This window comes from Pleurodeles waltl, chromosome 5 (assembly GCF_031143425.1).
Source record: "Pleurodeles waltl isolate 20211129_DDA chromosome 5, aPleWal1.hap1.20221129, whole genome shotgun sequence".
Taxonomy (NCBI): Eukaryota; Metazoa; Chordata; class Amphibia; order Caudata; family Salamandridae; genus Pleurodeles; species Pleurodeles waltl.
The window spans coordinates 340,478,044-340,490,573 of NC_090444.1; the positions used below are offsets into that span (position 1 = coordinate 340,478,044).

General features: G+C 51.0%; 1 protein-coding gene across 4 annotated transcripts in view; it reads left to right on the plus strand.

The window, feature by feature from the left end:
• Positions 1–12,530, plus strand: part of APLF (aprataxin and PNKP like factor) — a 617,611-nt gene that overhangs the window by 368,939 nt on the left and 236,142 nt on the right. The gene's annotated exons all lie outside the window — the stretch shown is intronic.

Here is a 12,530-nt window from a genome sequence, read left to right on the forward strand (position 1 = left end):
GGCGCAGGGGGGTCGGGAGTGAGTTCCAGGTCTTGGCGGCGAGGTAGGAGAAGGATCTGCCGCCGGAGGTCTTGCGTTGAATTCGGGGAACGATGGCGAGGGAGAGGTTGGCAGAGCGGAGTTGGCGGGAGGGTACGTAGAAGTTGAGTCTGTTGTTCAGGTAGGCGGGTCCGGCGTCGTGTAGTGCTTTGTGCGCGTGGGTGAGAAGTTTAAAGGTGATCCTCTTGTCCACGGGGAGCCAGTGGAGGTCCTTCAGGTGGTGGGAGATGTGGCATCGGCAGGGTTGTGTTGAGGATCGGGCGGGCGGATGCGTTCTGGATGCGTTGGAGTCGTTGGATGTCTTTTGCTGGGATGCCTGTGTAGAGTGCGTTGCCGTAGTCAAGTCTGCTACTGACGAGGGCCTGGGTAACTGTTTTTCTGGTTTCCGTCGGGATCCAAGTGTAGATTCTACGGAGCATGCGGAGGGTGTTGAAGGAGGAGGAGAAGACTGCGTTGACCTGTTTGGATATGGTGAAAGCGGAGTCGAGGATGAAGCCGAGGTTGCGTGCATGGTTGGCTGGAGTAGGTGGGGGTCCCAGTGCGGAGGGCCACCAGGAGTCGTCCCAGGCAGAGGGGGAGCGTCCGATGATGAGAACTTCCGTCTTATCGGAGTTTAATTTCAGGCGGCTGTTTCTCATCCATTCGGCGATGGATTTCAGTCCCTCGTGGAGGTTGGCTTTGGCGGTGTGTGGATCTTTAGTAAGGGAGAGGATGATCTGGGTGTCGTCGGCGTAGGAGAGGATGCTGAGGTTGTGCTGACGGGCCAATTGTGCGAGGGGTGCCACGTAGACGTTGAACAGCGTTGGGCTTAGGGAGGAGCCTCGGGGGATGCCGCAGATGAGGTTGGTGGCTACGGAGCGGAAGGGTGAGAGTCGGACTCTCTGGGTTCTGCCGGAGAGAAAAGAGGAGATCCAGTTGAGGGCTTTGTCTTGTATTCCGGCTTCGTGGAGACGAGTTGGATATCTCTGCCACAAGTGGGAGACCTCCGTACCCATAAATTCCACACAAGGGATGAGGGGTGCCTGCGTGTTCAAAGACACGGGTAGAGTTGGAACTTTGTAAAAGCCCACAAACTGGTACATTCTGATGGATACAACTACCTGTGGATTCCTCACCTAATGAATACTCCCATGGCGCCAGCATTCGACGGAAATCTTCTTACTAGTCTCTGCACGTCGACGAGGACGTCACTCTAGCCCACGCGACGCCGTCTGACGTCATACAGGCAATAAGAGGTCCTCGACGACGTGCGGACGTCAGTTCCCTTTTTTCCGTGCATTCGAAACGGTTATCTTCGAGGGAGCAACTGTTACTTTTGTGGTTACAGTGTATTTTTGCTGCGTAGTCTTTCGCTGTGGTAATAATGTCGCAGAGAAAGTCTGGATTTAAGTCTTGTCGTGAGTGTGGAGGCAAGATGTCGGTGACGGATCCTCATTCCGATTGCCTTTGGTGTTTGAGCTCCGACCACGACGTCTCGACTTGTGATTCATGCCAGCACATGAATCCAAAGGCCCTCAAGGAACGTGAGGCGAAGCTGTTTATGGCAAAATCGAAGGAGAAGCATCACAAGAAGTCTTCTTCTCCAAGACATCGGCGTCATCGAGACTCCCGGCGCCGTAGAGAATCTCGGCGTCATTCGAAGGAGACTCGTTCCAGGTCTTCGGATCGGCGCCGAAGGACATGGGAGATCAGTCCCACGGTTACGCCGCATCCTTCGACGCCGTTGCCCTCTCCGGCGTCTCCAACTTCACCTGGACAGGCGTCGGTGATTGAGGTATTGGAGCCTCAGGTGTTTTCTCCGGCGCAGACGTCGAGGCCAGCGTCGGGGTCGCCTCCGAGACAGGCACCTCAGTATCCGGCTTTTCCCTCCCCTGGAGCCGATAGTTCCGCATTCTTGAATGCGATGTATGCCATCTTCCAACAGATGGCTCCAGGGGGTGCTCCGGCTGGGCCTTTGGCCTTTTCTTTGGGTGATCCTGCGCCTCTTCGGCCGGCACCCTTTATGCCCTTTCTCCCTTTTGGGAACGTGGGCTCGGCGCCAGTGTCGGCGCCGGTGGCCGCTCCGGTGGCTTCAGAAGGATTGGCCCCGGGGATTTCCATCCCGTCGACGTCGACGTTGGGATTTCGGCCTGTGACTCCGGTGGGTCCATCTGCTTCAGCTGCTCTTTCGTCGGCGCCGAAGTTACCTCTGGCGCCGGACGCGGCGTCGGTGGCTTCTGAAGATCGGCGCCGATCTTCGACTTCGGCGGAGGCATTGTCGACTCCGCGTATTGAACAACGAATTCATTCGAGGAGACGTGCTCTCCGTGTATTAGAAGAGCAGGAGTACCAACGAGCCCTGGAGGAAGGAGAGCTAGAGGACTCGGGTGATGGGCTGCGTGGACTGGAGTCGGCCAGTGGGCTGGACACTTCCCCTGAGTGGGATCTTTCGTCCCCGGGGGAATATACTGAGGAGGCTGCTTCCTTTCATGCAGTGGTACGGAAGGCAGCTAGTTTTTTGGACCTGCCTTTGCCGGTGGTGGAGGCTAAACAAAACCTTTTAACAGAGGTGCTACATCCGGCCTCAGCTGCGGCGGAGCCTCTGTTGCCATTTAATGACGCTCTGCTGGATCCGGTGTTAGAGGTGTGGAAGAGGCCGGCATCTTCCCCAGCAGTTCACAGAGCCGTGGCCAGGAGGTATCGGGCGGCTCCGACTGACCCTGGTTTTCTATCTAGGCACCCTACGCCGGAGAGCTTGGTGGTGCAGGCCTCCTGTTCATCCAAGTCAGCTCCTGGTTCTTTCCCGACGGTGCCTGGGGACAGAGATTCAAAGAAACTAGAGGCGCAGTCCAAGAAGATTTTTTCGTCCTGCAGTCTGGCGTTAAAAGCCACCAGTGCTACCTGTATCCTGGGGAGGTATATTCATGCTCTGATGGATGACATTTCCTCATCGTTTACAGAGCTTCCCCAGGGTCTTTTGGATCTTGTTTCAAATGCCCAGGCTGCTGCGACCCAGATTATCCAGACGGGACTGGATACCACCGACTCGGTAGCCAGGGCAATGGGCACAACTGTGGTGGCAAGGAGACAGGCCTGGCTCCGTAACTCGGGCTTTTCTGCAGATGTACAGTCCACATTGTTGGATCTCCCGTTTGATGGGGACAAACTGTTTGGAGCCAAGGCTGATTCGGCCTTGGAACGTTTTAAGGAAAGCAGGGCCACGGCTAAGTCGTTAGGGCTCCAAGCTCCTTCTTCCACGGCCTCTTCCAGATTTTTCAGGAGGTTTCGTGGATTTGGGCGTGGCTCTTCCTCCTCTTCCTTTCGGGGAAGATATCAGCAACCTGCCTCTTTCCATCTCTATAGATCTTTTAGGGGGAGAGGTAGGGTCCGCACCAGAGGAGCCTCTCAGCAGCACTCTGCCTCTTCCTCATCCTCTGGTGGGGTGCAGCAGGGGAAGCAGCCTTAGGCTTCCACCATTTCCCACTCACTCCTCTCCTGTAGGGGGAAGATTACAGCATTTTCTCACCAAATGGAAGACTGTTACAACGGACACTTGGGTTCTCAGTATTGTGGGAAAAGGCTACACCCTTCCCTTTCGGGAGTTCCCGCCCCTCATCCCGCCCCGCCCTTCTTATTGTTCAGAAGAACACCTCCTGTTGCTAGAACAGGAGGTACAAGCCCTCCTTTCCAAGGGCGCGGTGGAGTTGGTCCCAGAGCAGGAAAGGGGTCGAGGATGTTACTCAAGGTATTACCTGATTCCCAAGAAGGATGGTCGTTTGAGACCAATTCTGGACCTGAGGATCTTGAATTGGTTCCTCAAGCAGGAAAAGTTCAAGATGCTGACCCTAGCACAGGTGCTTTTGGCGTTGAACAAGGAAGACTGGATGGTGTCTGTCGACTTGCAGGATGCTTACTTTCATATCCCGATACTCAAGTCACACAGGAAGTATCTCCGGTTTGTGGTGGGATCGCAACACTATCAGTTTGCGGTCCTTCCGTTTGGTCTTACTTCAGCACCTCGAGTCTTCACGAAGGTGATGTCGGTGGTTGCGGCAGAACTCAGAAGGAAGGGGATAGCAGTATTCCCTTACTTGGACGACTGGTTGATCAAAGCCAAGTCCCCGGAGCTTGTGTCGCATCATCTGCAGTCAACAACCCAGTTGTTGTTCGACCTGGGTTTTTTGGTGAACGAGCCCAAATCTCACCTAGAGCCCTCTCAGCGCCTCCTGTTCATAGGGGCAGTACTGGATACAACATTGGGTCGGGCCTTTCCTCCGCCTCAGCGGATTCAAGATATTCAGGATTTGGTTCCAATGTTTCGAAATGGAGCGGTAGTTCCAGTCCTCAAGGTCCTTCGTCTGCTCGGTCTGTTTGCCTCCTGCATTCTGTTGGTCACGCATGCTCGCTGGCACATGAGGGCTCTTCAGTGGTGCCTCCGAAGGCAGTGGTTTCAACACAAAGGGGATCTAGAGAGTACTGTCAAGATCTCCAGAGATGCTGCTGTGGATTTGAAGTGGTGGATTGCAAGCAACAATCTTTCACAAGGAAAGCCGTTCCAGCAGTCGCCACCAGTGGCCACAGTCATAACGGATGCTTCCACTCTAGGGTGGGGAGCTCATCTGGGGGATCTGGAGATCAAAGGTCTTTGGTCTCCAGAGGAACAGATGTTTCACATCAATCTGTTAGAGTTACGGGCTGTACGTCTGGCTCTCAAGGCCTTCCTCCCTTCCCTTCGTGGTCAGTCGGTACAGGTCCTAACGGACAATACTACCACGATGTGGTACATAAACAAGCAGGGAGGAGTGGGGTCGTACCTTCTCTGCAGAGAAGCTCTTCGACTATGGTCCTGGGCAAAGGAGCATCAGATTTGCTTGATAGCAAACCATCTGGCCGGAGTCTTGAACGTGCGTGCGGACAGTCTCAGTCGCCATTTCTCGGCAGACCACGAGTGGCGTCTCCATCCAGATCAAGTCCGTTTAATCTTCCAGAGGTGGGGGTTTCCTCGGGTAGATCTGTTTGCCACTCGAGAGAATGCGCATTGTCCTTTATTCTGCAGCCTCCAGTATCCGATGCAGGGAGCGTTGGGGGACGCGTTTCAAATAACCTGGTGCGGCCAGTTACTTTACGCGTTTCCTCCCATACCCTTGATTCCTCGAGTATTGAGGAAGATTCGCCAGGACCGGGCTCTAGTCATCCTAATAGCTCCGGATTGGCCAAGGAGGGTATGGTACTCCGACCTTCTCCAACTCTCAATGTGCCCTCCGCTCCGTCTCCCTTTCAGGGCAGACCTCCTCTCGCAGTCGCAGGGGCAGGTTCTACACCCCAACCTCCAGAGTCTGCACCTACATGCCTGGAGATTGAACGGGGCAACCTGAGTTCCTTCTCTCTCCCACCTGAGGTAGTGGATGTTATATTAGCGGCCAGGCGACACTCCACTAAATCTATCTACGCTAATAGATGGTCTAAATTTGTTGAGTGGTGTGGAGAGAGGCAGATTGATCCTTTGCATGCTCATCTATCGGACGTTTTGTCTTTTGCTCTGTCTCTAGCGCAGAAAGGTTGTGCAGTGGCTACCATTAAGGGTTATTTATCGGCCTTGTCAGCCTTCATATGTCTTCCAGACCAACCATCTTTATTTAAATCCCCTATTGTTATCAGATTCTTGAAAGGTCTTCTAAATAAATATCCTCCAAAGCCATTCGTTATGCCGCAATGGGATTTGTCCTTGGTCCTGACTTTCCTTATGGGGTCCCCTTTTGAACCTATGCATTCTTGCCCCTTAAGGTATTTGGTTTTAAAAACAGTCTTCCTGATAGCTATAACATCAGCAAGGAGAGTGAGTGAGTTGCAGGCCTTATCAGTAAAGCCCCCTTATACAACTTTTTATGGGGATAAGGTGGTGTTGAGGACCAAGGCTGCTTTCCTCCCGAAGGTTGTTTCACCCTTCCATTTGGCTCAGGCAATTACTTTGTCCACGTTCTATCCTCCGCCTCATCCTTCCAAAGAGGAAGAAAGACTGCACCGTCTGGACCCAAAGAGAGCGTTGAGCTTCTTTATTGATAGAACAAAGGATTTCAGGCTGGAGGATCAGCTGTTTATTGGATACGTGGGCAAGAGGAGAGGAAAGGCAGTCCACAAGAGAACACTATCCAGGTGGGTTGTTCTTTGCATTAAAATCTGTTACTCTTTGGCAAAGAAGGATCCTCCTGAGGGCATTAGAGCTCATTCCACCAGAGCTAAGTCGGCCACTTCGGCCTTGGCCAGAGGTGTTCCTGTGGTCGACATCTGCAAGGCCGCAACTTGGTCGTCCCTTCACACTTTTGCAAAACATTACTGTTTGGATTCTGAGGTTAGAAGGGACGGCCATTTTGCACGGTCAGTGCTGCAGGATTTCTTGGTTTGACCATTTAGGCACCCACTGCCGGGTGTGGTACTGCTTTGGGACTCTATTCATTAGGTGAGGAATCCACAGGTAGTTGTATCCATCAGAAGAACGAGTTACTTACCTTCGGTAACGACTTTTCTGGTGGATACATTAGCTACCTGTGGATTCCTCACGGTCCCACCCGCCTCCCCGTTGCCTTTCTGGTCTTACCAAGTAATCCTTGAGTACGCTCCTCTTGGTCTTTGAGGGTGCAATAGATGTTGTATATATTATATTTATATATATGTATATATCTTTGTGTATATACTTGAAGTGTATATATATTTAAAAAAGAGAGAGTTATATATATATATATAAAAGATTTACAGTTATTCATGCAATGTTGTGTATTTTTACAATGTAATGGGATGTTGCCTTGCTCTTTCATTGCATTGCCTGGTTGTTCTCATGCACGTAAAAAATGATTGGTACTGACGTCCGCACGTCGTCGAGGACCTCTTATTGCCTGTATGACGTCAGACGGCGTCGCGTGGGCTAGAGTGACGTCCTCGTCGACGTGCAGAGACTAGTAAGAAGATTTCCGTCGAATGCTGGCGCCATGGGAGTATTCATTAGGTGAGGAATCCACAGGTAGCTAATGTATCCACCAGAAAAGTTGTTACCGAAGGTAAGTAACTCGTTCTTTGTGACCATTACCAATCTACCATCATTCCACTTTACAGCCTGGGAAACGTCATTTCTCTCGTAGGGGATTTCCATGTATAGTCATAAGCACTGAATAGTTCCGCGCGCCTGCGGGGACCCCGGAGCACTGATGTGAAGTATATTCTTAAGTGCAGATACCAGCCCTTTGAACAAGGTCTGTCAAAACCACTTAAGAATAACACTGTGCAGCCTATGTGAACAGCTACACAGGCCAAATTGTTGAAAAGAAAACAGCTGTATTGTAAATTCACGTTCAAACACTCATTTATTCTAGAAATGTAATAAAAAATACATTCTCATACTTTATTTACACCTCCCATGAGAATAAAACAATGCAGGGCAGTGTAGCCCATAGGCTGCCATTATACTGAATGTAAATAGAGCTGTGCCTTTAAGAAAGTAAAGTCTTCCTGTATCCCATCATGCACAGCAAAAGGCAGTTGCCTCAGTTCTTTTTTCCGGCTCCTTCTGACAGGACCCTGAAGCATTGAGCTCTACCTCACAAAGCCTTTTTTTTACAGAAATTCAATTAAAACCTTTTGAATTTCAATTTCACTCGACGTTTTTAATATTGAGTTAACATTTGATAACCTTTTCTGTCGAATTCTGACAGAAATTTAAGGTTTTTCTATTTTAGAATGCCTTCACTTTTTGATGAATGTCCTTCTTGTGGCAGAAAAAAGGCTAAAACAGACCCGCACCAGGTCTGTATAATTTGCCTTCCATCCAGCCACAAACCTGACTCCTGTGACATCTGTAGAACTTTCTCCAGAAGAACCCTTCGTGATAGGGAGAAAATTCGACTTCAGGCAAGAGATGACAGGAGAAGAAGTGGTCAATCTGCCACAGAGCGAGGAGAAGGTCAGTCTTCTCCCAGGGCTCACCCTGTTTCCTCTGCAACTTCTGCCAGACCTGCGCAGAAACTGCATAGGTCTCCGACGACGTCGAGGGCATCGACGTCGAGGCCAGGAACGGCACCAACCTGCTCGCCGTCGAGGACCAGTTCACCGTCGAGAAAGAAGCATCGCTCGACGTCGGCAGCCTTTTCGCCGTCGAGACGGCGTGGACGCTCGCCGTCGAAGATCTGGGTCCGGGTCGCCGCCGACGCGACGGAAGATCTGGGTCCGGGTCGCCGTCGACGCGACGAGGACGATCAGCGTCGAGGGAGAGTGCTCGCCGTCAAAGACGGTCGCCGTCATCACATCGACGTCGAGGAAGGTCATCGTCGAGAGGATCTCAGCGACGGGGGGAATCAACGCCAAGAGGCACCCGCTGTCACCGTACTTTGACATCGAGGAGTGTGTCGACGTCGAGGCGACAGTCAAAGAGGCCTAGAAGGGTTTATACCACTTCAGAATCCTCGGCCTCACTCATCCTTCTTCCAGCTTCACCTCAGCTGTCTCCTCAACAGCCGCCGTTGCCGCAGACACCGGTAACACCTACGGCTCCTCTTCCGGCTCCTCCTTCAGAGTCTGTTCCGGTGACTCCAGCGGAATCCATAACACATTCCAGGCATTCCTCTAGACGTTCGTCTTCCTCTCGGCACCATCGACATGAGTCACTTCAGAGATCTTCACATTCACTTCATAGACATTCCTCTTCGTCTACACGGGATTACTCTCCAACCCTGTCGGACTCACCGTCCCTGAGGGTGTCCCCCATAGATGACGTGAATACCTTCCAAGAGGTCCTAGTGCGCGGGGCGACTAAACTAAATATCCCGCTGGCGGTACCCGCCCCATCGACCTCGGTGATCTTCGCGACTTTACACCAGAGAGCATCCTCAAGACCTTTACTTCCAGTGGTCCCGGGTCTTCTTGAACCGGCAATGGATATTTTTCTGACACCGGCCACAACGAAATCTGCTCCTTCCAGGCTTATTAAAAAGTATCGCCAACCGGGACAAGACCCTCTATTCCTAAGGTCGGACCCAGTGCCGAACTCGGTGGTTATAGTAGCGGCAAAGAAATTACACTCTACATCTCCGTCTTCCTCCTCACCTCCGGACAAGGAGAGTAGAAAGATCGATGCCGCAGGCCGAAAAGTATGTTCTACCGCAGCCATCACAATGAAAGCAGCCAGTGCTACTGCTTTATTAGGAAGATACGATTGTGCTCTTTGGGACTCTATGCTACAGTTTGCGGAGCACCTACCCAAAGACAAAAGGGAAGATTTCTTGGAGGTCGTGGGTGAGGGTGCCATGGTTTCCAACCAGGTGATAAGCGCTGCTGCTGATTCTTCGGTGCTGTCGGCACATAACTACGCTCATGGAGTAGCTTTAAGCCGACACGCTTGGTTGCGATTGACATCTCTCAAACCAGAGGCACAGCAGAGAATTCAGAATTTACCATTCTCAGGCTCCACCTTGTTCGGCTCTCATGCTGATGACGAGATGTCAAGAATGAAGCCTGAGCTAGACACTTTAAAAGCGGTAGGCATCGAACGCCCAAAGGAACAACGAAAAGTATTCCGTCCCTACCAGCGAAGACTATTCACCCACAGGTATCAGACACCACACTGGATGTCCTCACGTCCCCAGCAGCAACAACAGCATCAAAGGGCCTTCTCGACACAGCGAAAGTCGACAAGGGGTCGTTCCACGCTGCAAACTCAGGCAACTCGCCAGGCTCCCGCGTCTAAGCCCTGAATCTTCGCTTCCCCCTCCTCCGTTATCCACTCCGGTAGGGGGAAGTATCTCAAATCATCTGGACGAGTGGCTACGCATCACATTAGACGCCTGGGTATTGAATATTGTGCGAAATGGTTACGCTCTCAGATTCATCAGTCCTCCTCCATCTGTTCCACCCAAACCAGCCAGCCACCACCTCGAAGCTCTTTAGTTAGAAGTAGCAATCCTATTACAAAAAAGAACAATAGAGCCCGTCCCGATCAACCAATGCTGGAAAGGGATTTATTCAAGGTATTTTCTAGTGCCAAAGAAGGACAAACAAGAGCTTCGTCCCATTCTAGACCTAAGGACAGCAAACAAGTAGATTCGCAGAGAGAAATTCAGGATGCTATCCTTACACCAAATTTACCCGCAACTTCATCAGGGCGACTGGCTCTGCGCGATAGACCTTTGCGACGCTTATTTTCACATTCCGGTGAGCAAGAAACATTGAAAATTCCTAAGGTTCACCGTCGGCAAAAGTCATTACCAATTTGCGGTTCTACCCTTCGGCCTCAAATCAGCACCGAGAACCTTTTCCAAATGCATGGCAGTGGTAGCCGCCCATTTGTGGAAGCATCGAATATTTGTCTACCCCTATCTAGACGATTGGCTCATAAAGGCCTCCAACTATCTAGAGGCACAACAACATTTCAACTGGGCTCAACAGCTGCTCCAGAATCTCGGTCTTCAAGTCAATCTTCTCAAGTCCACAGCAACGCCTGTTCAGAGACTGCATTACTTAGGGGCCATTATAGATACCAATCAAGGAAAGGTGTTTCCTTCGGAGGAACGACAATTATCGATTCTCCAAAAGTGCAAACAACTAGAGAGAACACCACAGACCACTGCAAGAGTAATATCCTCTCTACTGGGCTCGATGGCGTCTTGTATCCATCTCGTTCCCAATGCTCGCCTCCATATGAGACCCTTACAGGAGTGCTTGGAGGATCAATGGTGCCAACTGATGGACGATTGGGAGAGCAGAGTCCTTCTTTCCCCCCACGCCCTACAATCCCTCAAGTGGTGGTGTTCACCCAACAATCTTTTGGTGGGGATTCCTTTCCAGCAACAGACTCCAGCTCAAACCATCGTAACAGACGCATCGCTACTCCGATGGGGAGCGCACATGGATCATCTTCGAGTCCAAGGCAAGTGGTCACAGAGAGAGAGTCTCTATCATATCAACCTGCTGGAGCTTCGCGCAGTCCATCTTGCGCTCAAGGCCTTCCTACCTTCTCTGAAAATGGAAACTCTCCTCCTCCAGACGGACAACGTGGCCACCATGTATTACGTAAACAAACAAGGAGGCACCAGGTCCAGGATATTATCCAGAGAGGCTCAGACAATCTGGCATTGGCTTCTAGCCAGGAACCTGTCGTTAGTGGCAACTCACCTGCCGGGCAGGCAGAATGTTCAAGCGAATGCTCTCAGCCACGTAATGGACGAGAACCACGAATGGGTATTACACGACGACGTCGTTCGTTCCATTTTCGCACTATGGGGTACCCCCTCTATAGACCTATTCGCAACCCCAGAAAACAAAAAATGCCAAAGCTTCGCCTCCAGATATTACCATCCAGGGACGCTGGGGAATGCCCTGTGGATAAACTGGTCAGGAGCATTTCTTTACGCCTTTCCACCGCTTCCCCTGATATCGGCAGTCCTCCAAAAGCTATCCAATGCTCAATCCAAAATGATTCTAATTGCTCCAGAATGGCCACGCCAATGGTGGTTTCCAGACCTTCTTCACCGGTCACTCAAGCCACACATCAGACTGCCTCATCGTCCGGACCTTCTCACGAAGTTCCGAGGGCAGATATCTCATCCCAACCTCTCATCGTTGAGTTTGGCAGGATGGCTCCTGAGTTAGTGCAATATGGACACTTGAACCTACCTCAGGACAGTATGGAAATCCTAAGAGAAGCAAAGCGCCCGTCCACACGATCAGCTTATGCATGCAAGTGGAAAAGATTCTGTGTGTGGTGTTTGGACAACAACGTTGACCCGATATCCTGCGGAGAGGAAACTATCCTGCCATACTTGCTAAGTTTGGCAAAATCGGGTTTACAATTGACATCAATAAAAGTGCACTTGGCGGCTCTAACGGCATATAGAAAGAGCCCCTCTCAACCCTCCTTTTTTAGGATCCCAATTATCAAGGACTTCCTGGAGGGCTTAAAAAAGGTCTTCCCTCCCATTAGGAGACCATCTCCTCCTTGGGAACTGAATGTTGTCCTCTCGCGTCTGATGCTACCTCCGTTCGAGCCAATACATAAAGCATCACTTCAACATCTCACGTGGAAAACTGCTTTTCTGGTTGCAATCACATCAGCGCGTAGGGTCAGCAAAATCCAGGCCCTTTGCGCTCAAGAACCCTACAGGGTCTTTCATTCTGCGAAAGTAGCGATGAGGACGCATCCAAAATTTTTGCCTAGAGTCGTTTCCGACTTTCATGTGAACCAAACCATTTCATTACCAACTTTCTTTCAAAAGCCAACTACCCCTGCCGAGAGAACCCTGCATTCCCTGGATGTAAAGAGGGTTTTGAAATTTTACTTGGACAGGACAAAATGCTTGCGTAAATCACAGCAGCTCTTTGTTAACTATGGCCCAGTTAGAACAGGGTTGGGCACGTCTAAGCAATCATTATCCAGATGGATTGTTTCATGTATACTGTTGTGTTATCAGTTAGCGAACAAATCTCTTGGTGGCAGGCCAAAAGCCCATTCTACTAGAGGGAAGGCAGCTACT